Raw genomic sequence first — 27,349 nt, forward strand, 5'->3', positions numbered from 1 at the left:
AATTTATCTTCCAGTTCTTGCTTCCTCCCACAGCACCCCATGAAAATGCTCACAGGTAAACCAATACTTACATCTTCCTATCTAAATCTAAGGAATAGTATTCAAACCTCATTCTCTGTGACTTGACATCCACTTCAAACAATTTCTCCCATGTACCCCTTGAAATTCTGTCCTCTCTTTACTTCTTTGTGACAGCTATATTGAGACACCCTTTGAACTGCATACTCTCAAAATATTCTTCATATTGTCTCCAATAGTCATTCCAGTATTCAGTTTCTCATTTCACACCCTAATGACAGTGAAATTCATAAGCAAAAATTTGGTTACTTTACTTATCAGATCCTTCATATTTATTATCTACTTTTTGTTTCCTACAAATATATTTCTTATTCAAACTAACGTACCCATGGAGGTTCAGGTCTAACAATCAAACCATGATTTATTATTCCTTCCCCATAACAATCTTCACTACTTCCTTTGTCATTCATCCTGAGGAATGCCTCATCCTGCCCAATGTTCAAGCTGTTAACCTGCACAGTTTTTCAATTCTGACTTCTTTTCTACTTCATTGCTTACATTTATTTCATTCTTGCTGTGTAATTAAAAGAGGTCTATTCTATCCATTTACACAGCACAAACTTTTGTGCACATTCCCATCATCTTTTATTCATTATGTTTTCATTCATCTCTCACGCTTTTCCAGGTGCAGGATTTTACTGCTTATTACCTACTCAGAATGTTTCCACAAAATCATTGTCTTCATTCCCCATGTGAACTTGTCTAAGCCTCTGTATCAACTTAAATTGTTAGAATTGGTTTATCGAGCTCTTCATGCTCTGCTTCACAAGAGGATATGGCCTTTAACTGATATATGACATTAGCTTCCATTTGAATCAGAAACATTTTCAACATAATGTCATATTTGTGTTTTATCTTACACTACTTCTCATGAGTGAAGTTTCTACGGCCATTCAGAAATCACTGTGTGCTAATGTATTGTCCTCTTTCAGAATTAGAAAGAGTATGTTATGGTTCTGTATGCTGAAATGACTGCCTATATTTTCAGAGAATATTTCCATATCATTTCTTACTTCTGTTACTTCTGATTTCACCTTTCCATTGTAAGATGGAGAAAGGTGAAATCTGGCTTTGTGTTTGAACAGCATAATGCAAGGCTGGGATGTGGTCTTCAACTAGGACTCTGGCACATGACAGCAGTATAAATAAATATCCGTGGTATATAATTTGATACCAGAAAGGCACTCTCTCAACCTCAATTCCATTTCCTGTGGGTTAGAGTGTACCATAAATACAAATGTGAAAAGTTTTTCAAAATCAAATAGATTTTATCCTGAAAAGTTAAAGGAAAAATCATCAATTTTGTTTTGTGTTCTGCATACTTGAAATTGTAAAGGCTGCAGGGGAAATCTAACTCTCTTTGTATTTCCTGTTGTGCTGCTGTCTCAATGTGCATTGCTGCGGACCTGACCGAGCAAAATACAGTGGGAAGAGCCCTTTTCTGGTGATAAACATTAGAAGCTTTCAATTTTCCAGGAGAAAAAAAAAGTATTATTTAGATTGATTGCTTTCTAAGCTTTTTTTTTTTTGTGTGTGTGCCATGTATATTGTAATCAGTATTCCTGTTGCTAGGGCACTTATTAAATCAGTGTTAAAAGTTAATTTAATACACCAAATTTTACATTTATATTTGCAAGTGTTAGTTACACAGATCTCATTCTAAAACAAATGAGCACCAACTAGCTCATACAGATGAGTATTCCATAATGTGTAGTATCAATTATTTTGAATACAAAATACCATGTACTCTCATTGAGTTACTTATCAATGGCAGATCACCAACTATTCATGAATATGCATCCAAAACAAAATTTCAGGTAATTAACACTGCAGTTTGTCTACAGACTAAGTAAGCCAGTTTGAATTAATTCATATCCATATACATTCTTACATTTTGCATAAATTCTACTAATAGTATTATGTTTCTGAGAAGTAAGAATAAATTGAGCAATATTTTGTCATACGGATTGAAGAATTTTCTATTTTTACAAGTTAAAGACTTCTATTTTAAGGATTGTAAATATGGAAAGTCCAGTATCATTTTTTTTATATATTTGTCTATGACCATGAATGTCTAGTCTAAAGTAAAGAAAAACTTTTTCAGCAAAAGACACAAATACAAAATGTTCATATCACTCCCTTGGCCTGTTTCTCTGTCAAATGCTGCATCATTTATCCTGTTAACATATTTATACTAGGGAACCTTTGCACTTGTTAGTCACCAACAAAACATGTTTTGGCAAAAGTATTTCTTACAGATAGGATGGAGCAGGCAAGCACAATGACATGTGGGGGCATGGGTTATAGTCAGTTGTCTTTGCATTGCTCCTCCATTGTCTTCCCTGAAATGGATTGCAGGAGTGAGTGGAAAAGAAAGCAGCAGCTTCATTTTTTTTTTCTGTGATTCCAAAGCCCAACTCTTGCTTAGTTGTTGTAGTTTTTGTTTAGTTATAAAATATTTTTTGAAAATGCACAAGCAAATGAAATCGTGCCCAGAGATAACAGTGTTCCACAGCTTTAGGCAGAGCAACCTTTAATGAATTATAGAAGACTCAGTAGTAAATAATATCTGGTTTGTGTGCTTCAAGAAAAGAAACAGTATCTTAGGGTCATTTCTAAGTCAGAACATTTGTAAGCAGAATGTAGCAGAAAGGACAAATGTCTTAAACACAAGGGACACATCCATTAATCATTTTATTGCCCTCATTACAGTTACAGCCTCTGTCATCTTTTTTCCTGTATAAAAAAAAAAAAAAAAAAGTAAAGATTCTGTAGAATATTTATAAAAAGTTTTTTCTGTATTTTGGGTGCTTATAATAAAAGAATAGAAAAAAATGGTATCTTCCTTCATATAGGAATATGGAATAATCTTTCAGTGTTCCAGAAAATGATAAAGTACTTTTTGGTATTGAAATTTATGATTCTGACTATGTGAAGTTACATTTTCTTTTCTGTTAATGAAACAGGAAATGGTAATTCCTTACTGAGAATGAGGAATTTTTTTTCCAGGTACTCTCAAGTACTTCCCAAAAATGTAAGATTTGCCAGTACTATTTCTCAAGTGTTTTCTTCCAACTCAATTCATTTCTAGATACCAGTTATAAAAAATTCTTTCAGTTCTCCTCTTCAACCAACAAAAAAGCACTGGAAAATCTCATAATGTACCCCAGTGTACACATGATTTATTAACTTGGTTGGGGTTTCAACCATAGAAGCTTCTGCCTAATAGTCTTTTGCTTTTACCAGGAGATCATATGGAATATTTAGATTATATCTATACACCTACTTATCAGGGACATCTCACACTAAAGGAGCGATCTCGTCTGAAGAATGTTTGTAAAAATTCAGAGGTTCTTAGCATCAGTGCCATCTGAATAATTATCCGCAGTTTTTGCCAACCCAGCAAATTAATTCAGTTTGCTACGATGTTTTATATTACCTTCACTGTCATTTACGGATCTCCTAAAATTTCACTGTCTGTTACCATATTCTGAAAAGAAAGGGATTAAGAAGGAATAAAAAATTATAAACGACAAAAATTAATTTGATAAAGTAAATCAAAATAGGTCTGGTGATGAAATTAGAACTTCTTACTTTTTACAGCAAAGGTTGCTAGATCTATGCTTAAATTATATTTAAAGTGCATTAGTTTAAATGCATTTGTTTGATTTTACAACTTTTTCTTTTTTTAGAAATATGATAATAATGGTACATGTATACTATTATTCATCACATTATTATATTAAACCAGACTATGAATATATTTGTAAATTCACTACTCTTGTATTTATACATTATTTTCCCCAAATGCAGCAATGGGCTAGCCTCTTTTTTTTAGTAGTGCACGTAACACCAATCAAAGTATGTACACAATATAACACAATATTTAAGGTATGACTGGCAAACTCACTCCCATGGCTTTACTCAGGCTGTAAAAAGTGTGGCCATTATTATTGACTGGAAGGGAGGGTTTAGGATGTAGCTTACTAGTATAGATCTCCAGGAGGCAAAGTGTCTAAGTGTTAACGAGTACTTACAGAAACTAAAGTTCTCAGATGAAAATGTATCTTTAGTCAGACAGTTAAATGTTTTAAAGAAGAGGATGTAGGAGAGTGAAAAGGCTATTGTAGATTTTTTTGAGGATTCTGATACCTCCAAATGTTCTTATATGTGAGGTAGATGGCAAAAGAAGTAATTCAGTGCTTTAATTTTGCAAAATCAGGATCAGACCAAATATGACAGCAAGCCAAAGCTATTAAGATTCATGTTATGAACGCACAATTGCAATGAGTAAGATGAGTAGTGCATCATTAATGGTGGATGGTTTGGTTTTACTGACACCCACATAATAGAGCAGCATTTAAATTTGTTTCAGTGCAATAAGAGTTTGAAACTACAATTAGATTATCAAGTGTGAGCTCTTATGTTGTCCTAACTGATACAGGGCTTATTTATTATATTTGTATTATATTTTTATTTTCACCATAATGTCTTTTTCAGTAAACGAGATCTTTAAAAAGTGAGTTTCTGGCTTTACATCCCCCTTATTCTTTCCTCTAGTATTTATTCAGCTTTTTTCATCAAAATAAATAGATGTGTTTGATATTCTCTATCAGTGTGTTTTTTCACATTACAGTCATGGTCTTTTCTCAGATTTCCTTCCAATAAACTAAAGAGATTTGATTCCATTCCATCTATTGTTGCCACTCATCTTCTTTAGCCCTCAGCTAATTTACCTGGGATTTTCCTGTATCCTGTTCAGTTTGAAAAGATACATCTCTCAGTATATTATTGTTTCTGATCTCAGAAGTCTCAGCAGTAAGGGAGGATTTTTATTTTTTAATTTTTATTTTTTCTCAATTAAATTGATCTTTTGGAAGAAAAATGTTGAAACTGGCTCTTAGTAGTTCAAAACTTTGTGAAAAATTGCAGTAATGTAGAAGTTGTAGAATGGGAACAGTGAACGGAGATATCACTGTGAAGCTTAGAGCTAAGAACAGTGGTACTTAAATCCTTATATAGTAATCAACTTGGTGTTGCAGTGAAAATATTGCAATTCTAGTCCAAATACAGACAGGATTGTCAGAGTTTTGAGAGTGAAACAAAGTTACATGTCTACCCCTGGTAGGAGTTCAGCCATCTAGGCTCATAAGGAAATCGTGTAGATCCCTCAAGATTCATTCTGCAAGAACTGAATCAATAGTGCCATAACATGATCATAGAATCATTGAATCATTAAGGTTGGAAAAGACCTCTGAGTTCACCTAGTCCAATCATCACTATATCACCGCCATACCCACTAGATGATGTCCCTCAGTGCCACGTCTACTCTTTTCTTGAAAACCTCCAGGGATGATGACTCCACTGCTTCTCAAGGTAGCCTGTTCCAATGCCTGACCACTGTTCAGAGAAGAAATTTTTCCTATTATCCAGTCTGAATCTCCCTGGTACAACTTGAGACCATTCCCTCTAGTTCTGTCAATACTTAGGAGAAGAGGCTGACATCACCTCATTACAACCTATTTTCAGGCAGATGTAGAAGGAGATAAGGTCTTCCATGAAGGTCATCTTCTCCAGACTGAACAATCCCACTTCACTCAGCTGCTCCCCATAAGACTTGTGCTCCAGACCCTTCACCAGTTTTGTTGCTGTTCTATGGACATGCTCCAGGGCCTCAGTGGTCTTTCCTGTAGTGGGGGATCCAATACTAATCATGGCATTTGAGATACGGCCTTACCAGTATCTTCATCTAAAATGAAGAGTTTATTCAGGATTAGCCATCCATGTTTTACACATATAAAATTTGTTTTGATGGGTGATCAGAAATTGTTCTGTTGGCAAAATTTGTGAAGGGCAAGCGTTTGCTGACATATAAAAGATATTACCTACTGTATGTTCTGTGTTAGTGAAAGCAAGGACAAACTGACAACAAACATGTCTCAGATACTATCAGGCTTCCAAGTTGTTATTGGTACAAAGATGGATTTGCAGTTTTTGTATGTGTGACTGCATAAACTGGACCCTCCAGGAAAAAGAGGAGAAACAGATGGTGTCTTCTGAAATGTAAAATTGCTACCATGTTGTGAGAGTATTGAGAGCAAACACATAAATTATATTTTATTCAACACTTTGTTATACATTAAGATCCCAAAATTACATAGAAAAAGATTAAAAGTAACTTACTCAAGCTAGAAGAACACTAGAACATCCTACATCTACATATTTTGCTTGAACCAGAAACCATACCACATATTTAAGAGTGTACATTTTTCTTTCCTTTTTTCTTTCCTTTTTCCTTTCCTTTTGTCTTTCCTTGCCTTCCCTTCCCATCTTCTTCCCTCTTCTTCCCTCTTCTCTCTCCTTTCCTTCCATTTCTTTGAAAGAGGTAGTAAAATACACAGAATATTTATGGCAACACTTCTGGAAAACAAGCTGCCTGTGGTAATGTAAGTGCTGCAAGAAATTGGAAGCCATTTTGTCAAAGTGAGGTATTTATGGTTAATAACATGTCTACATTGTCAAAGATTAAATGTGAAATATTTTAATATAGCTTACTTTAGTATTATTACTGTTATTTAAATCTGAATTCTTATTATTCTGTTTTTCAGAATTATGAAAACATAAAAGCAAATTATTGTGACACATAAATCTTTGGAATAGATGTTATTTGGACCATATGACAGACCTTGGCTCTGTAAACCCAAAACCATGGATTTCTCAGTGTCATCAGACTTCCAGCATTCAAACAGGCGCTCAGGACTCCATGTGATTCTATGTTAATAGAAAATAGAAAAATGCTGAAAAATTGCTGATCATTTAGAAATCTATAATTTGATTAATTACAAGTATCTTTAAAACAGGACTCTCATACCATATACCTATTTGTGAATTAAAATACATGGTTTCTGTTGAAGAACTGATACTTTTTATGCTGCTTAAGAGGCCAACACTATCTTTTTACCTTGACACAAAATTTTAGTTAAGTTGGAGTGATTCACACTGTCTTTCTGCATTTCTGTCTTCCTGAATTCCTTGTGTGTAAAACAGTGATGATCCTTCATTTCAGCCACTGCAGACTCCAGTTCAATGCAGGACAGCATTAAAACTGCACCATTTGTTTTTTATTTATTTTTTCTCCAGTAAAACTAATAGATTATTCTTTTACGTGGATTAAATGAATGAATGAATGGAAGTGGAATGCATACCATTTATTTTAGCCATCTAAATTTAGGCATTGAGTCTAGGCTAGCAATCTATGTTTCTGTAGTAAACGAAAAGAGATTCCCAAATGGTGATTCATCCTTTCCCAAGTGACTAGCATAACGGGAATGAAATGCTGTCTCTCTCTTCTCCTGCCCCTACAGTGAGAGACACAACTGGCTGACTATGTACTTAACTCTTCGTAGCTGAAAGTAGTTGACACGAGTTGCATTTTTTAGTAAACTTTTTAAAAATATGGTCATCAATCTTTTCTCAAATTACTTTGTAGTAGATATCTAATTCAAAGAAGAGATTTCACCGGTGCAAAGGTTCAGGCAGCACTTGGATAATAATAAGTGTAACAGGATTGATAGGATAAATGTGTACTGCTCTTTGAATGGGATAGAATTGTTTGAGGGTCAAAGTGTATGCTGAGATGGATAACCAAGCTGAGTCCTACCTTGTCTTCAGCTTTGCTTTTGCAAAATAGAAGTCATATTTTCACTGTTGAATTATACAAAAAGCTATAAATACATAGTACAGTATATCCTATCATGCAGGTATATTAAATATGCTAGAGGACATATTACTGCAATTAATGTCCTACAGTGAGTATAACCATTTCCCTTTATATCACCAATGTTTTGGTCAGTACACTTTTAGGCTTATACTCTTCTGTACATTTCAGTCCATTACCAATGCATTTATATATTCATTGTTTTGAAGGGAATACACACATTTCCATTTCTAAGGCTCAGATTTGCTGTGCATACTAGCATGCAGTCATCGTGTTACTGAAATCAGTTTTGCTGGAGTTATCCAGACATATCTTGGGTAAATCTCCAAATTCCTTCTAGATCTCTTCCATTCTTGTATGGTAAAATAGATAGCATTTGCTTAGTAAAAATTCAGTTTCATATCTGTTGATAGTAGCTTATAGCTATATACTCCAATCAGTCATTACAACTCTGTATCTCTATGTAAATAACTGTAATTTTTAAATCAAATGTGGGAAGAGATTCTGTTTTCCAAACTCCAAGGTGCACTGCTCTCCTTTTGCATAAACATGAATTTTACATGCAAAAGTATGAATAAAGTTATAGTTCAAGCCTGAAAACATGACAGAAAATAAAATAAAATAAAATAAAATAAAATAAAATAAAATAAAATAAAATAAAATAAAATAAAATAAAATAAAATAAAATAAAATAAACAAGAAATAACTCCTTCTGAAAACAAAATACAGCAAAACAAAGAAGGGTATGCAGTCTGGTCAGTGCTCAGTAACTCCCAAATGGTGTACTGGTTTCTGTGTATAAATTAACTTTGTCCAGCTCTTTCTCACAGACTAGGCAAGAGACTTTTATTGTAAAATACTGACTAAAATATTCATATCTTTACTACTAAATGTAATCGACTTTAAATTTCAGGCATGGGAGTATGCACAGCAATGAATGCAAAAATCTTATGCATGGGACGATCATCTCTCTCTCAGCTATCTTGCATTAGCTTGAAGCATATTATGCAGAAGTTTGTTTTTTGTGTACAGAACTGTCATGTACCTCTTGTTTATAAAATTTTTGCATTCTATAAATGATTATTTGATGAGGCTGCTCTCCACTGCTGAGTTTTGTAATCTACTGCAATATTTTTGTTGCAAATTTGATGTTAGGTCTTGCATCTCTTTTTCCAGTAAATGTCAAACATAGCCTAAATTTCTCAGCTTTTTGTACCTTTACATAGTATTAAATGCTAAACAAATGCTTCACATCCTCCAAATGTGTACTTAACACTATTCCCTCCCTGAACCAGACTCTTTCTATCAGGAATACAAATAGCACGGGGAGTTTCAATGGAGCTATTCATCTGTTTATCTACTTATGCTTGCCTTGGTTGCTTTTTGTACTGATCCATACATTTCTAGCATCAATGATGCATACCAGTATTTCTCTAATGTTGAAGTCTGAGCTTTGAACAGCAATTGTCATGTTTCTCACCAAATTCCTGCCTGCTTTGAATATGCTGTTTCCTTTCTTCATGTGAGATTGTTTGCCCATCTGTTGCTTTTCATTTGGCTTTTTTCAACTCTGTCTTAAATGCTGTGAGAGCATATTTATGGAAAGCTTATCCATCAACACATCTTTCACTATATACTTCACTGTGTGTAATATATTTGACACCAGCATCACTAGCTGCTTCTCCAAACTGAGATTTCAGATTGCAGTAAATAGTTCCTGTTCAGAAGCTCACTGAATTGTATCATAGGTGCAGCTTGCCTTTCTACCATCAGTTACAGATTAACAAAAATGTTATTTTTGATCGAGGCAAGGAATTTACGGTATACACTACTGTCTATCTGGGAATTTTCAGAACTTTCTGCCTTGCTACTTTTATACTTTTCATCTTATTGTATAAAACCACAATAAGGATCCTAATAACCTGCCAATCCTGACAGCATTTAGAGCTTGTGCAATTGTACAAGTTTACTGCGCTTAACTGTTTTTCTGTAAAACCTTCACCTCTTCTTCCCAGAAGAGACATTTCATCTCACTTGAAGTTAAACTGCTTGGAGCCTTTCTCTGTGTGCAGCCTGAAGCATGCTCCTTAGTTTATCCAGTAATCCTAATGCTTTAGCTATTCAGATCAGAGTCTGGAATGGAGTATGATTTCTCACCTATATGCTTGTTTTTCCTTCCCCTTGACACCAGTGTATGGACAGCATGGTAATAGAAAAGGTGCTGTTATTATTGTTGAACCCAAACATGGGAACTGAGATTTGAATTTTACTTGCTTTCTGTGATCACATCTTGTAGCCCATCTTCAGTGTTCAGCTCAAAAGAGGTTGTATAGTCTACAGGAACTTTTGAGTCACATCCTGAACCACTGATTGAGCATCTGGGAAAAGAACTGAGTCAACCCTGAGAGTACAGGTGAAGGCAATTCACCTGCTTGATTGTAAGGGGTGGAGCCTGGCTGCACCTCTTTTAGACCCCATTTACGGGCTGACTGTGAATGAGGAAGGATCTTTTTCTGGGGATCCCTTCTTGGTGGAGCTTTCCTCTGTGAACCTAGAAACTTCTGATACAGGTGAGCAATCTTCTTTCGTTATAGCTCCTTTCTACTGTGCTAGTGTTTTCATCATCACACCTTTGTTGCAGTACCTTTATGATCAAATTTATCTGTGCAATTGCTGCATTTGCTGTAACCGCTTTATACCAGCTTTGCCAAAACATAGGCCTTCTAAACTCTTCAAAAACTGCACTTAATTGCCAAGCAATGCTAGAAAACAGAATATGAATTCAATAATTATTTTTTTCTTCTTTATGAATACGCATAGTGCAAACTTAAGAAAAAAGTTTTCTTGTGATCTGCTTTTTTAAATGATGGCTATTAGGGAAAAAAAAAAAAAAGCTTTCCTTTTTTCTTGGAAATGTCATAATTCCCTTGAAATAGATGAGCCATGCAATGAGGCTAACAGACATGAAACATACAGAGCTGTAATAACTTCCTTCCAAGGTTCAGGCCTTATCATTGTAACTCAGAGTAATTCAAACAGCTCACCATTCCTGAAAGTATTTGGAAACTGTTGTCATTGCTCACCATATGAAAACTTTCTTCAGTTAAGGTTCACAGCAGTTAAACTCTTATTTGATTCAGTTTTCCCCTAAGTTATTAAGCAGTAACTTTAAACATACACTGCTGTAAGAACTACATTATGCAATATCTATCTCAGCTCTTATATCTCCCATAATGAGACAACACCAATTCAAAATATGAAACAAGAAAACTTACTTTTTTTTCCTCTGACAGTATAGAGAACTGGAGAATAAGTCTTAAAGTATGTCTATTGAAGTGTGTGAGTTGCATCCCTAGTTACTAATTTAGCATCAAGCAAATGATGGTTTAATTAGAAGCAGCATGTTCCCTTTGCTGAACAGATGTTCCCTTTATTTAACTGTTGATTGCAAAGTTAGAACTAAGAAATAGTTTTTTTCTTTGTTGCAACCAGTTAATTTTCAGCCTTTGATCATTATATCCAGATACAGTTTCTAATTAATTCATCATGCCATAAATAAGTATTAGTTCATCCTTGCGTGTCTCTGTTATTTCCTTAAAACACTCAGTTAAGTTGAGCTTCTGTGTCAAAACTGCATGAGTAACAGTCGGGTAAAGCCACACCCAGTTGTCAGTGGTCCAGGATTTGGGTAAACATGGTCCAGCCCAGCACTCATGTGTCCGGTGACTTGGTAAACAGTGGAGCATTCAGAAGTTTAGGGTCCTACCTACTGAGTGAATAAGACCCCACCTTGCCATTATTGCCCTAACGGCAGGGTAAAGAAAAACTCGACAGCAACTCAAAAGAGCTGCCATTGGGCCTACTTAAAAATATTTCTGTGCAACTGCTTGATAGGTCACTAAGCAAACAAAGGCTTGGCTTTGTTCTACTTTTCTAGCCTCTAGGTAAATAACAAGTATAGAAAAGCACTCATGAGTTAATAAGCAAATACAGCTTCTAACTTTTCAAAAATTATCTGTTAGATACTGTAGCAGATGTTATCATGAATACACTTAGTTTATGAAGAATGCTTTGCTTTATTTTTCACATTGTGTTTTAACTCTGTGTTCATGAACTACAAACGTTCAGCAACAAATAGAAGGCAGAATGTCCATCTGTGTTATTTGCAAGTGAAAAGAATGGCTAAACGTATTTTTAATGGTTATTTACCTTTATTATTTTTTTTTCGGTTCAGTTTCTATCCCTGTATAGTTACAGTGTTCATGTAGCTGCAGATGTAATACTTTCCAAGGATGGGTATGAGCGGATGTGTTTAAGATGCATTCGCTTATAGAAAGCTGTTTAAATGGATTTGTTTAACATACGCTTCTGGTTGCACTGTTCCAGATTTTTTCAAAGCTTAGTATCTTACATATGAATCACCTTTGGAAAGCTCTCTTTGTGATTACAGCTTTAAAGTTTTACAGAAAGCCCATTGGAAATCTCACTATCTCAGGTTCAAATTCTGCATTCATATTCATTGACAATAATGAGGTCTTGTGGGTGGAAAAACAACTTCTCAAGCACTTGATCTGCCTGAGCATTCACTTTAGAACCATTTCCTATAGGTATATAATAGCATAGTTTCGGTTAATTGGTTAATTCGTACTCGTGAACAGTTAAATACCTATGACCTGATCTTTTGGGTAGCTGAGCACCTCCTTGAAGGTGATGAATGTTCTGGTCAACATGTTAATGGCCACTTAAAGGTTGCAGAGTAGAACTGCTGCTGTAGTTGTGCTTGCTGTAGTGAAATGCAGAGGAGTAAAAAGAGTTTCTTACCTTGCCTTTATTTCCCTGAGCAAACATGCAGCTGAGGCTTATGTATGAACTGTTACAATCCTTGCTTTGTATATATTCTACATCCTGTATTTATTTACACCAATGGTATTTCTTCCTTGAGTAAGGGCCCTGTGACATAAGCATTTCCAAGATGAAGTCATGAGATTTTTCATGTGATTGTTAGGACTTTTTTCATGACTGTAATCAACTGAAGGATCCAGCACAGAGGTCACATAGGCTCTAGGAAACGCTGAGTCTAAAATCTTCTATGAACCTTACAACCAGGATATACACATTAGAATTAAGTCACTCACAGCTAGGTGATGAGGAAATCTGTGCTCATAATAGCAAGTAACTCTGCTACTGCAAACAAACACTGCTTTTTTTAATTACATAACTTGTTTTTTGAAGTTACTTTTTGCTACCAATAGTAACATATTTTATACATAATGTGTGATACAGTTCCTGATTCACATCAGCTGTACAGTCCTGTTTTCTTTAACATGACTAGCCTAACTTCTCACTTGCAAAGAAGTTTTAGCATTTTATGTCACTATAGGTATGAACAGGGTCTATGTAGAAAAGAGTTTTGAAAAAAGCACTCCGAATTATGTTTTTCCAAAATAAATTATGAAAATAAGGATTCTCTGCTAATAGTCTAACTCCAGCTAAGCAGATGATGGAGGGGAACACCCCTTACCTCTATTAGAAGATAGTATGACATCCCATGGCTTGCTGCCAGTTTGCCCCAGCTTGAAAGAAATCAAACTCTGTTCATTTTCTCACGGCTTTCTTAATTAGCAGGTAGGGATTTAGACCCACGAAGACACTGATAAAGTTGTTAAAAGGGTTAAACTGCTTAACTTTGTGACTGGAACACATTAAATAACTTGTTTAGCAAACAGTGCGTCCTGGGTGACTTGCAGTTCTGCTCTTGCTTGGGTGAATTCAGAGGTTTGCAGGTAGCCTGCAGCCCCTGTATGATTTTTGTCTTTAATCTGCCAGCCGGCCTTGGTTCTGTTTTGCGAAGTAGCCAACCAACATATAAAGTGCCCATACATGCTCATCTATGCTGTACTTTAGCTTCAGACTGTGCTTCTGGCTCCTTAGAGTGTTACAGACAGGAAAATATTGCTCGATAGGAAGGGCTGTTTTTCAGTTGCCAGAATTCCTCTGCAGCTTTAATGGAAAGAAGCAGAACGTTTTCGGGGGTGCCAGCATCTCATTTCCATTCGGCTCTCATACAGCCCCTGTTGTATCTGCTGGAGTTGCGAGTGCAGTGGCTGTGGTAGGGAACAAAGAGGCCATTCAGCTTGGAGCAGCTTCCCTTCCGCACTGTGCTCCGGCCACAGTGAGCTTGGCTGGAGTGTGCTCCCCAGCAAACAGAAGACTTGCCAGCTGAGCTGAATGAGCCTGCTGGGTAAAGACTTCCTTCTCAGCACTGGCATGAGCAATGAGGATTAGCTGGGCCTTGTCTTCTCCCCTCCACTCATTGCGTGCGGAAATGTGGGACAGACTCCACAGGGTCACTGAGCATGATAGTGTCTGGCAGCACACCCCAGTGATGATCTCGGGTGGTATGCCCCAGTGCTACAGAAGATCTAAGAGGACTCTGTGTGTGATCTGTCCCCTCTAAAACATTGGAGGGTGACTTCTGGACTTTTGTGTTGCTGTAGTCCAGTTCCTTGGAAGATCCCACCTACTGCAGCTGTCTAAACTGAGTATAGAATTGAGGTATTTTCCCATATCTATTTTCTAGGTTATATACATAAACAAAATCTTAATCTATTTTTTTAAAGAAAATTAATGTACATTTGATTATTAAATAATCAAAATGCAATGAAGTTCTAAAGTAAGTGTTTACTGAGAAGAAGGAACACCTTATTCATAGTGTTGGTTTATGTTAAGGCTTCAAGGAGATGAAAAACATCTGTTTTTTAATGAGCAAAGCCAGGTCACAGCTTTCCTTTTCAAGCCTAAAATTACATGGTACCAATTCTAGATTTGCAAGGCGAGCTTTGCTTTGCAGATAAACAAGAGATACAACTGAGAGAGGCTAAGCCACTGTGATTGTAAATATTCCAACATGGAGTCACCATTATAAACTGTGGCAGAACAACTGGGAAGAAAAATGGGTTAAACTAGGATTAGTCAACCCAATTTATGCCTAATGAAATATCATTGAAGTAATTGAAGTTCAGGTGATGGATGAGTAAGGCTCAGAATGTCTCCGATTTAACTGTGTGTCATTAACAGAGAACACAGGAATCTTCTTCCAGATGAACCAGTTTATCTCTGTTGACTTCAGGGACATACTCTTTAATAATTATTCAGTGCAATCAGAATCACAGTCCATTTCTAATCTGGAGGATAATGCAAACAAATTTCTGATTTGTGCGAATGTCGTTTCCTATATGCATTCCTGAAGTAAAACTGTTTTATTTCACAGAACTGTAGGGGTTGGAAGGGATCTCCAGCGATTGAGTCCAACCCCCCTGCCAGAGCAGGTTCCCTACACCAGGTTGCATAGGTAGGCATCCAGGCAGGTCTTGAATATCTCCAGAGAAGGGAGATTCCACAACCCCCTGGGCAGCCTGTTCCAGTGCTTCGTCACCCTCACCGTGAAGAAGTTCTTGTGCACATTTGTATGTAACTTCCTATGCTCCAGTTTCTGGCTGTTTCCCCTTGTCTTGTCTCCACACACTGATGAAAAGGGTCTGGCCTCTCCACTTTGCCCCCCACACCTTAGATATTTATAGTCCTGGATCAGGTCCCCTCTCAGTCTTCTTTCCTCAAGGCTAAACAGACCCAGTTCTCTTAGCCTTTCTTCATAGGGGAGATGCTCCAGGCCCTTCACCATCTCTGTGGTCCTCCGTTGAACTCTTTCCAAGAAATCCCTGTCTTTTTTTGTACTGGGGAGCCCAGAACTGGACACAGTACTCCAGATGAAGCCTTACCAGGCCAGAGTAGAAGGGGAAGATCACCTCCCTCAACCTGCTGGCTACATTCTTTTTAATGCACCCCTTTTTGGCCATGAGGGCATACTGCTGGCTCATGGCCAAGCTGTCATCCACCAGGATGCCCAGGTCCCTCTCTGCAGAGCTACTCTCCAGCAGGTCATCCCCCAACCTGTACTGGTGCATGCAGTTATTCCTCCCTAGGTGCAAGACTCTTCACTTGCTTTTGTTAAACCTCATCCAGTTTCTTACTGTCCCACTCTCCAGTCTGTCCAGGTTTCGCTGAAAAGCAGCACAGCCTTCAGGTGTGTCAGCCAATCCTTCCAACTTCATATCATCAGCAAACTTGCTGAGGGTGTCCACTATCCCCTTGTCAAGGTCACTGATGAAGATGATCAACAAGACTGTACCCAGCACCAACCCCTGATTAACACCACTAGTTACAGTTCTCCAACTGGAATCTGCACATCTGACCCCCTGTTCTGCCGGTCTGCCAGTTCTCAACCCACTTCACTGTTCACTCATCTGTCCCATGCTTCCTCAGCTTTGTTATAAGGATGTTGTGGGAGACAGTATCAAATGCCATGCTGAAATCAAGACAGCTACCAGGTTGGTCAAGCATGACCTCCCCTTGGGGAACCCATGCTGGCTACTCCTGATAACCTACTTTTCTTCCAATTGTCTGAAGATAGCATCCAGCACAAGCTATTCCATCACCTTTCCAGGGACAGAGGTGAGGCTGACTGGCCTGTAATTATCTGGATCTTCCTTCTTGCATTTTGAAGACCAGAGTGACACTGGCTATCCTCCAGTCTTCAGGCACTTCCCCTACTCATCTCCACAAAGTGTGGACATCAGTAAGGCACAAGTCACAAAGATGAGGTGGTTAAGGACACCCAGAAGTTAAGCGGTTTCTGGAGTTTATCCAACCTCATCCAGACCTCTCATGTCTGGAAACTTGGTGGCAGTCTCCTTCAAATAGACTGTCTTGTGATTCTGCAGTACTTCCTTGTTTCATTTGGGTCTGCTGTAATGCAGAACAGCCCTTCTCATAGTATTTTGGCATTTCCGGTTACAGTTCTGTGACAGAAGTGTTGAGATATGAGAAATAACTTTGCAATAACTTACGAAACATTTTAAATACTGGATTTGCTTTTTGTTGAGTTGAATTCCAGATTAATTTTATTATAGGTGTAGGTAGACTGATCCAGCTATTTCTTTCCCAATCAATAATTTTTCTAGTTAGTTTACTGGCCAAATATAATCTATCCAGTAGCATTTTCCGAAGAACAAAGCAATTTAAACCAAATATTAAAACCTACCTGACACATAATTACACAGCAATATTACTGGGCTGTTGACAAATAATTTTCTGCGCATGTATGTTTTTTGTTTAGTTCTAAGTTGTGGCACACTTGTTCTTAGATTTTAGTGGCATAGCTAGATTTATTAAGAGTACTGTTACTGTCTGAATTATTTATACTACAGTAAACAGAATCCTGCTGCACCTTTCCCAGTAACATTCTGAAATGTTAGTAAGTCCTAAATGAATCCCGAGTTAATAAGGATTTTTACATCAGCATTCCCGTTCAGGATTGGCAAATAATATTTAGCAGGGATATTACTAAAAACTTCTGACTTTTGATTTGGTTTTGTTGTACTACTTTTTCTGTTTCCCATAAAAGAAGAGTTATGGTCATTAACAGAAATGATTGATCATTTGCATGAAGTTATTTGAGTAATCATAGTATCATCATAGTATCGTGCGAGTTTAATACTCTTCAGAAACAGCTGAGGATAGATAGCAAATGAGCAGCTGAAGAAAATGAAACATTGATGTTTTATTTATCCTTCATTATTTGATTTGCTACTCTGCTTTTCTACATTTAGACATTAATACAAACATGTATTTGAATTTTTTTCTTAAATCCAGCTTCTGCAGACTTCAGTTGAAAGATACATTCTTACTTTCCTGTTAAATAGCTGTCTCTCACACAGATGTTCAGACACTATTCTCATATAACACTTTCTGCTAAAAAAGCCCTGATCATGTGGCAGATGTGTCTTTGCTGGATACAAAGATCCAGTCAGTGAATTGTAATAGAATTTGGTAGCAGTGAGATTATCGGACTATGTGAGAGCTGCAACTTTTGGTGACAGTGAAGCTCTCTGGTTGTTTGGATTTTATGCTTGCTTCTTTCCTCATTCTTCTGAATGCAGTTGAATTATAGTTTGGTGTTTGTCAGGTAGAGGTAGAGGGAAGAGACCCTGGTTAAGAAAAGAATAACACGTTTAGATACTGATATAGCATTTAGGAAGCCAAATCATGCAGGCAATATGATGCTGCTGTAGAAAAGACTCCTTATCTGGCTTGAGGACATGCAAAGAGCAAGGAATTAGTTTTCCTGGTTCCAACAAGATGCAGAGCATAAACAAATAAAACTATGTCTTTTCTATCATCTTTTCTGATGTTTTAGATTATTTCTATCTATATTTAAAGCTAGTTGTTAACAGTTGATTTACAAGAATTGGAACACGAACTCTTTTCTTGCTTATACAAACTAATTAAAGCAGTGACAATGGAAATACAAGTTTTTAATATATTATCTATTAATTATCTGGAAAAAAATATATGTTCTTAGATCTCCTACTACAGAAAGACTGACCATCTGACAGACATACACACACACACAAAAAAAAAAAAAAAAAACAAAAAACCCACACACACAAAAAAAAACAACAAAAAAAACAAAGAGCAATGAGAAAAAGCAGCTTTGGATCTTTGTTAGTCTGATGAAAACGCCGGCAGTAGCCAAAAAGCAACTCATTTTTGAGTGCTGTTACCAAATTTGGTCTCAGAAAGTTTCCTTAGGAACATATAATATAAACAAGATGGACTAAGCTTCTGGAGTCCTGTTGGATCCATCCTGTGCAGCTCACATGGATTTTCAGATACCTTCACATACCCTTGAGAGTTCTGAGGATTTTCTGTCTAAATGTTTTGGCTTCTCTTTTCCTCCTTATGGAAAATGTAATGTTGCAATACCTATTTTTTATTTTTCCATAGGAAAAATCCTTTATATAGATTCTCTCTGTTTTCTCATCAGGAAAAGCAAAAAAAGAAATAGATACTTTCCAATTGGCTGAATATGAAACAAAATATTCTGGTTCACTGAACTAATCTGAAATGTTTCATTTTAAGTCAGTATGTACTGAAATGTGTATCCCTCTGCAGCTGTTTTGATATATGTCTCAAAGCCATGCTCTCTCTTGTGGAGTTGGGACTCTTTTCAACTGAAATGGGTGGTGCTTCATCAAAGACATGTGGTCTGGATGTTAAATACACCACTTCAGTTTGGCCATATGAAAATACTTCAATTATGAAAATGCTGAAATTAAGTATTTCCTTATTTCTGCACTGGATTTTTTTCTTAATATTCTGTTCAACACAATAAGAATTCATCTTTTGTTTTACTCTGAGATAAGAGAATGGATTAAAATATTACAGTCTCAAACAGATTGATGTTCTGATTTTGATTTAGCTGGACTACTACTGAAGACTCCAGTCCGTGTGCTTTGCTCCTGAGTTTTCTTAAGAATCCTCTGGGTTTCCTTAGGCTTCCCATAATTAGAAGAAGTAAGTAGCTCATATGGTTCTTGCACTCTGGCCAGAATTTGCTACCACTGAAATGAGTGGGAGTTTTGTTTCCGTCTTCAACAAGAAAGGATTACCTGAATTGAGTATTTATGGATACAAAAGAAAAGCCACTGGGCATGTTTTTATCTCCCAGGAACCCACATCCTGTCATTTTGCTTGACAATTTTGTTGGCCAATCTAACTTAATATAGAGAGAAGATCAGTAAATTCTGACTTGTCCTATGGTGATATACCTGGGCTTCAGAGAAGGCAGCGAAACAGAACCTTCAAGGCTGTCTTTATGCACATTGATGACTTTTTTTTTTTTCATGTATAACGTCCATCTGTCACAAGAAATACCTTCATGGGCTGTTGTTGTATTGATTTTCCTTTTTGTTCAGAACAGTTTCTTTGTAAGAAACAGTTTAAAATGTCTGCTTAAGCACTTTATATTATCTTTATCAAAACACTTGCAATTGTTTTTCTGTCCAAGCCAGCAGCATTTGCCTCGAATAAATCATGTGAGATCCCTTGGGTTTTGTTTCAAGTATTTTAGAACAAACATGACCAGAAGTTCATCAGGATGCTTACATGAAGTCCTTAAGCCTGAGCTTCCTATTGTTGAAATGATACTGGATAGTAAAATAAATTTTAAAATAAATAAAGAGGAAATGTTTGTGCATTAAGAAAAATATTCACATTCAACTATTTTATCTGTTCAAGGTAATCCTCTAGTATTACAATGAAACAATTTCCTAGTTTTACAGAAATTTTAATTTTTTTAGCTGTTCTTTGACTTATTACTATATAATGTACTGGAATTTGATTTCATGGAGTCACATAAATCTGAAATTTACTGATGCTTTTTGCTTGCATAAAGGAATAATGCTGCCTAATTCAGCAGCACATCTTGTTTGGCAGTGACAAAGAAGAAAGTAGATAAGAAATTTTGGACTTCAAGTTTTTCAATGTGTAGCTGTTCCTAGTGAAAACTTCTCTCTAACTTACTTGACATGCAAGGATATATCTTTGCCTACGTGCTTAATGAAGTGTCTATAGCATTTCAAAAGTTCCTAATTTAGGTTTAAGTGGCTTTTGGCAATAAACTGTAGTGCTCATAAACAAAATACCATTGGCCCTACAGAAAAATACAATGGTTCATTCCAAGTTGTGATGATCATACTCATTAGTTTAATACAAAAATCATTAAACAAATGAAAAGATGTTATGCTGAGAAAAAATAATAATAATACAGAAGAACTTCAACATCGTAAGAAAAGATTCATTTGAAAATGCTTCTTAGTATCTAAAAAAGAGAGAAATAATGTTTTGTTTTGTTTGTCACCGATTGTTACTAAGTATAACCCAGTGTGTCATGTATTATATGAAAGTACTAGGTATTGTGTTTTGTTCAAAATACAGTTGTTTGTATCCACATTGTATCACACTTTAACTATGCACTTCAGCTACTGTAATCTATTTCGCCATATATTTACATGCTTCTTGTGGGAGAGTGAATATTTTGCATTTATCATTGTGTTATATATTAATGAATGATATTTTTTTTAACACAAATCCTGTTAATAAGCGTCAGGTTGAGAAACTAAGTGCATGACTTCCAGGTTTGTCAAAGACTAATAGTTACTGGTGGACACAAGTGTGAAGCCTCACTAACAGACCTTCACCTCTATGTGAGACTTTGGTCTACGTATTCTGGTCTTTGGTTTTGATTGTGCATCTGTGCACACTGTGAAGCATATGGGGAAGGAAGGGTGGGAAGATTAAAGTTTTTCCTAAATGCATCTTGTTCTTCCAACTACAGAATTTCATTTTGATTTCCATGTACCAAAAGCAAAAAATTCAGATGATAATGGACTCTCTTTAGTACTTAAAAAGTTGAGACCACATGCAAAAGTCCACTAGAAAAAAAACAACAAACAAACAAACAAAACAATGGTGGAACTGGCTGTGGAAGCTGGGAGTTCTTAAACACTGTTCTTTTCTCTAACTGCCTTTACAGTTCTTCATTTCCACATCATGTAGCCTCTGTCAGCAGTAAAGCCTACAGTGACAGGATTTGAACATCCAGTGTTTCTTTATTCTCTAATAATTCCCAAGGAAATATTTTTTGATAAACACATCACTTGTGTGTTTGTGGACTTATTTGCCTGTGTTGTTTTTTTGTTTGTTTGTTTTGTTTTGTTTTTTGTTTTGTTTTTTAATTCCTATAAAGGATGTAAATGCTGTGCTGTCACAACTAAATTATAACAGGTTTGTTCAATTTATTTCTGCTGTTCTTTCTTTCTTTTATATGTTATTTTATTATGAAAAAGGCTATAAACTATTTGAGGGAAGCATTTTGTCTCTATGTTTTTAGTGTTTTTGTATGTTTAAGTTTCATGCCTGTGTTATGCAAAAGATTAGATTTAATGGTAATGATGCTTCTGGTGCCACAAAGACTTTAAAACAAACAGGGAATCCTTGCTTTTTTGCTTTCTGCCAGCTCCAGTGTATCTAGGATTTTATCTTTTGAACCTTCGAGTAAGGATAAAGTATTTTCTTAGCTGCTGTCTTTCGGATGAGAATACATTTAAAAACTGCGTATTCTTAACTGATTGTTTTGTAGCTGTCTGTGGTATCATCACAAGAGAAGGCAGTGTATTGGTAGAAATCCATTAACAGTCCTTTTTATTTATTCACTTACCTGTTATATTTACTTTAGGTAATTATGGATCATGTGTGGTATGACAGTGGAATTCTGTGAATAATTGAGGCATTTTGTGGAAAAGTGTTTTCTTTAATGGCTTTTACCTGTTTCCATTCTCAGCTCCTGAATTTCTATCTACGTATGTCCAGTGTTCGTTCTCCTGAAAATACATCAGGGTGAGAAATTTAAAATTTTCTGTAGCTATGTTTAATTCTATTTATCCAAATGTAGAAGTATTTTTGTACACATGGAGGTATTTAAATGAGTTTGTTGTTGTTGTTGTTTTTATCATTTCTTTGTTTTGTTTTATGGGTGTCTGAAAACAATCTATATCTTGTTCATTCATATGTCTCTTCTGAGCTTCTTCTTCCTCACTGTGGCATCTGTTTAGCAGATCCTCGGTTCTCAAAAGGAATATTTGCTGTCAGTTTTGAAAAAACTAAAAATCACAGCTTTGAAAGAACAATATCAGTTCTGCTGGTAGTGAGTGTCTCAAGAACTGTAATGTATCTTTTGGAAGTATCAGAGCACATGATAGTAGATCAGTAGTAGATGTAGAGTAAAGCTGACAGCATTATTGTGAGAAAACTGTAGGAGGATGCTGAGATACTCTGGAAGTAGAGAAACGAGATAAGGAAAAGCCAATAGTACCATGATGGAGGGGCACTGAGAGCAGAAATTATTTTGGAGAGGGTTCAAAGAGGTGCTAGAGGTATCCAGGACAGAAGCAAACCAGAACACTAGAGGCTATAAAAGATGTTGTAAGCAGTGATATGATGTAAGATATAAGTAGGAGACTGAAGTACTGGGAGTACCTACCAATGCATGCAGGGAATTAAGCTTCTTCCATTCTGGTGCTCACAGAATAATTAACTGCTTAATTTCTTATTTTTCCCAGTATTAAGTTTATTGCAGGTAGTGCCCTGTGAAGCTCTATAGACATTAAGACTGTTCTTGCTTCATGATTAGCATTTATTAACCAAATCTGTAATATCTTCATTATTATTGTTGTATTCCTTTTTATTCTTAAAGTGGTAGTCTAATTTTTAGCACTATGTAGAACCAGGTTCTTTCAGAAGGAAAAAGTAGTCCTGACCACAACACCCTTGAGCACTTTCTGGAATAAGCTAGAGCCCTATGATACTCATATTGAATTATATTGAGTATGCAGTACCCAGTCTTGGTCTTGGATCATTCCAGGTGATAAGCACTCCACAGGAAGTGCTCAGTATGTTCCTTCAACATGGAGGAACATAGATGATAGCAGAGTAAGATGGCAGTAGTAACATGCCCATCTTTGTTCAAGGTCTAAAATGTCACTACACTTTTTATTACTATTATTATTATTATTATGGATTCTATTTTAAATTCAAGGCAAGATAAGATTTAAAAACTAATTAATTTACTGTCTTGCAGACTGAGCTGTTTCAGTCGCTTCTGTAATTATATTTGCTTCTAAATTTTCTCACAAAATTATTTATTGCATTGATTATGTATTCGGTCTGGTTTTAAGCACACTGAAACATGGTCTCTGGTACTCTGGCAAGCCTACTGAAATATCTCTGCTTTCTCAGTAAGCCTCTAAGTCCTCACTCAAGCCAAATTAAATAAAACTCATTAGTTCAAACTCCAGAAGACAGAAGGCTAAAGAGAAGACTCTCCTAAACCTAAATATGCAAATTTGAGGCTTCTATATATATATATATTAAAAATGTATATGGTATGTTGAAGACCCTCATTTTTCTTTAGTATAGTTTGCCTCTTATGAAACATATCCAGCTTTAAATATTTGGACTAAGTCTTTTCAGAAAAGGTCTGCAGTGATTTTCAGAACAGCATTAATTGTCATAAACTTTGTAAAGACTGTCTGAGCAACTGGTTTGAGTATTGAAAACCACTCTGAGTGAGCTTCTTGTTATTGGAATGGAATTCTTTCATGTGTTTCCCTGCTTTTATGTATCAAGAACAATTTATTTCCAAGCATTGTCAACTTCAGTGAAAAGCACTTCATGTTTACCTTTATTTGCTCATGTCAAGCAATTTTCAAGTTGTTCTGAGGCAAAACTTATCGAAAAGTGGAACTTGAGATTCCATTCTGCAAATCATTATTACCATTCCACAGCAGCAAAACGCCATCTTTTAATTCTCTTGTAGCACCAGAGAACTGCTTTTTTGGTGAACTGAGTTCCTCAGAGTAATATTGCAGTGGACCAGTAACACCAGGAGCGGAGGCCTCAACTTTTTAGCATTTGATGGGATGCTTTTTGGGTAGTTTACGTGTCTTTGAATGGATGCTGCCCTTTTCTTCATAGAACTTGAGAAACAAAAATGGAAAGCCACAGGGCTTTAACCTTATAAAAGGGGGGTGCTTATCCATGTTAAAAATAAGATCCATGTAATAATATTCATTTTCTTATATCCTGTTTCTATAATTAAACCAGACCAAAACATCTCTTACTGAAATCAGCTTAACACCCACACATAAACCCAAACAAAATCCTTGGATTTTCATTTCTAAGGAACAAAAGATTCAAATCTTTGACACAGGATTGGTTTTAACTACACAATGCTATGAGCATCCTGTATGTATTTTGGGTAATTGGCAATAATAAAAAAAGCTACCTACCAATTTTGGGTAGTGGAGCATTTTTTACACTCTGTTCTACTGTGTTTTCTTTTCCTACTTCAGCTTTTTTGGACAGACTGATCACTATTGGGCTTTATAAGTACGGAGCATCAAATGAAACCTGGACAATGTTGTTACCAGTGATTTTCTCTTTTTACCTGTTTTCTAACTCTTGTGACTGTGAAAAGGGGAGGAGGGGGAGAGGGGAAGGAAAAAAAAAGAAGATAATTCTGAATTTGTTGAGTTATTGATGTCATACTTTTTTAGTCTTCATCATTTCCCATTCATATTTCTGTGAGTATTTATATTGATGTCTTGCATTATTCTTGATTTAAAAGTTATGTATTCCACCCACCACCTCTTGTTTATTTTCCATGTGCCTTAGTAAGGTTTTCAGAAGATCTGCTCCGTGATCTTGCCAGGCACAGAAGTGAGACTGACTGGCCTGTAGTTCCCTGGATCTTCTTTTTTCCTTTATTGAAAATGGAGGTTATCGTATTTTAGAACCTAGGATAGTATTTCTTTAGTAATACCCCAGTTGTAGGTTAAGTAGTATGAAAAGATGGCAGTAGTCCAGCTTTTATCTTACTATCTAAAACTGCATAACAATACAGGCAGTAAGTGAGAGTTTACCTTGCCAGACAACTGGTACTTGCTAATGTACTGTCCTGGCAAATACTATGTATATCTGTAAGTTTGTCTTAATTCTTCTTGCACATGCATGGAGTCCAGCAAATGGAGCACCCTAAAGATTTTAATTTTTCTTATCATCTACTCTGTCATTAATTTTAAGGGAATACCAGCATTCATTTACTTTGGTGTGAGAAAGAAATGTGATTGCCTGTGGAGTAATATGAAATTAGAAAAAAACTGAAATTGCAAAAACTACAAAAGATCCACACATTTAGAGAACATGAATCATTTTCAACTCATACTCACAAAGAATATTGATAATAGTGACAGACACTATGGTTTTATCATGTTATAACCAGCTTCCATATTTGGGAATTTCATTCTTCTATCGAATCCTGTATTCATGTATGTGGGCTCATGACATCATTGTTCTTATGTGTCTTTAAAACTGTAAAGTATGATATTACACTACATAATGATGTTAGTATATTATGCTATTATGAAAATTTTAGGTACAGTAATAAAAAAAAAAAAATCAACATTTCACAACTATTCCTGTGTGTGGAGGCAGCTGTACCAAAGAGCTTTGTGACCCTGACTCCTTCACTGAAAAAAAAAACAACTGGCAGAGACAGCTATTTATCAATACTTTTTGAGTCATTGAAACAGGCATCGGTTAGAGATCAATGCTTTGCCCTCCTCAGTATTATAGACACATAAAATAAGGACTGTCTTTGCCTGTTTTTCCATATGATGTTGATGATTTGAAGGGGATTTTTTTTTTTTTTTTTTCAATTTTGTTTCTGTTTAAAATGATAGATATCAGTATCTTCTACATTGGCAGGGGTTCTGTATTTTGGTTCATGTAAACAGATCCTTACTTTTGTGAATTCAGCAAAGTTCCATATAGGAAAAAGTATTGAATTAAAAATTCAAGGCTTATGTGAGTGTCATCACTAAATTCTGGCACACAGCACAGCCAAGGTAACATGGGAAAAAAAAATAGTTTAGTTGAGATAGGAAGAACCTGAATGCTCTTTTCCTACCACTCTAACTTCTACTTCTCTCTTCTGACAACGTGCTTCTGTTGTTTAGGTGTTTTTTCTCCATCGTACTAGTTGCTGTGTTAGTAAAGCCCAAGACAAGCTTCAGTCTTTGTCCTGCTTGTTAGAGACAGATAACTACTTCAAGAACTGGACATCTAATCCTGTTCTTCTTCCAGGTAACTGTAAAGTTTATTTAATTGGTACTTGATTGCTTCTCTGTAATTACAAGCTTTCCTGAAGGAAGATGGCCATTTAAAATGTGTCTGATATCAATAGTAGAGACTGTTTTCATACAGTGGCAGAAAAGAAGGGCAATACTGACTGATCTCATGGGTGAGCATTCAAGGTGAATAAATAAATGTTTATATGAGATTTTGATTTTGAAAAGAGAAGGACATTTTAGTTCAATGAGAATAAGACTAAGCCAGACATGGTGCATGGTAGTATCGTATATGTGTATATACAGTTAATACATAAAGTAGTACTTTGTGATATGTAAAATATCACAGTCACTGAAATCTCAGCTCCCTTAAAATATATATATATATTTTCAGATACAAGAGTATGACTCGGAATCCAGTTTTCCCCTTGAAGATCCTTTCTGATAGCTAGAGGTTCCACAAAAAACAAGGGAACAGACTTTATAGGCGTAGAAGCAAAATTGCTGTCAAAAGCTACTGTAAACAAATTTAAAATATGGAGCAAAAATATATGTGTTTTGCCATTCTGTGTGACTCAGTAATGTGTTACATTTAGTATTGTCAAGCATATGTGCTTAAGACAATGTGGTTATGGTTCAGCTGATGCTCTTTCTTTGATTCCACAATATACTTGAAATCTTCTCAGCTCTGTATCATTCACTGAGATAAAATATTGTAGCAAAGGAATGGAATCTATATCATTTACTGTTAAAGACAGTAAGAACAATGTAATCAAACTTCTTTCCTCTTTTCCAGTTCATCTCCTTTGTTGTGAACACCTAATGAAAGTAAAAAGTAGTTTGCAGGTAGTATAGTGCAATGCGATTTTTACTATATCTCTCTGGGCCTCTAAGTATTGTGAGAATGATGCTATACAAATTTCTCACCTCAGTTCACCCTCTTGGTATAGCTTCAGTGTGGAAAATG

At 35.9% G+C, this 27,349-nt stretch overlaps 1 long non-coding RNA gene across 1 annotated transcript; it reads left to right on the top strand.

The window, feature by feature from the left end:
• Nucleotides 1–10,302: 10,302 nt before the first annotated feature.
• On the top strand, nt 10,303–27,038 carry LOC140253647 (uncharacterized). Its single transcript, XR_011903931.1, has 4 exons — nt 10,303–10,365; nt 19,116–19,210; nt 26,272–26,398; nt 26,777–27,038. It is a non-coding gene; the product is annotated as an uncharacterized lncRNA (long non-coding RNA).
• The last annotated feature ends 311 nt before the right edge of the window (nt 27,039–27,349 follow it).

The sequence above is a fragment of the Excalfactoria chinensis genome, chromosome 5 (assembly GCF_039878825.1).
Source record: "Excalfactoria chinensis isolate bCotChi1 chromosome 5, bCotChi1.hap2, whole genome shotgun sequence".
Taxonomy (NCBI): domain Eukaryota; kingdom Metazoa; phylum Chordata; class Aves; order Galliformes; family Phasianidae; genus Excalfactoria; species Excalfactoria chinensis.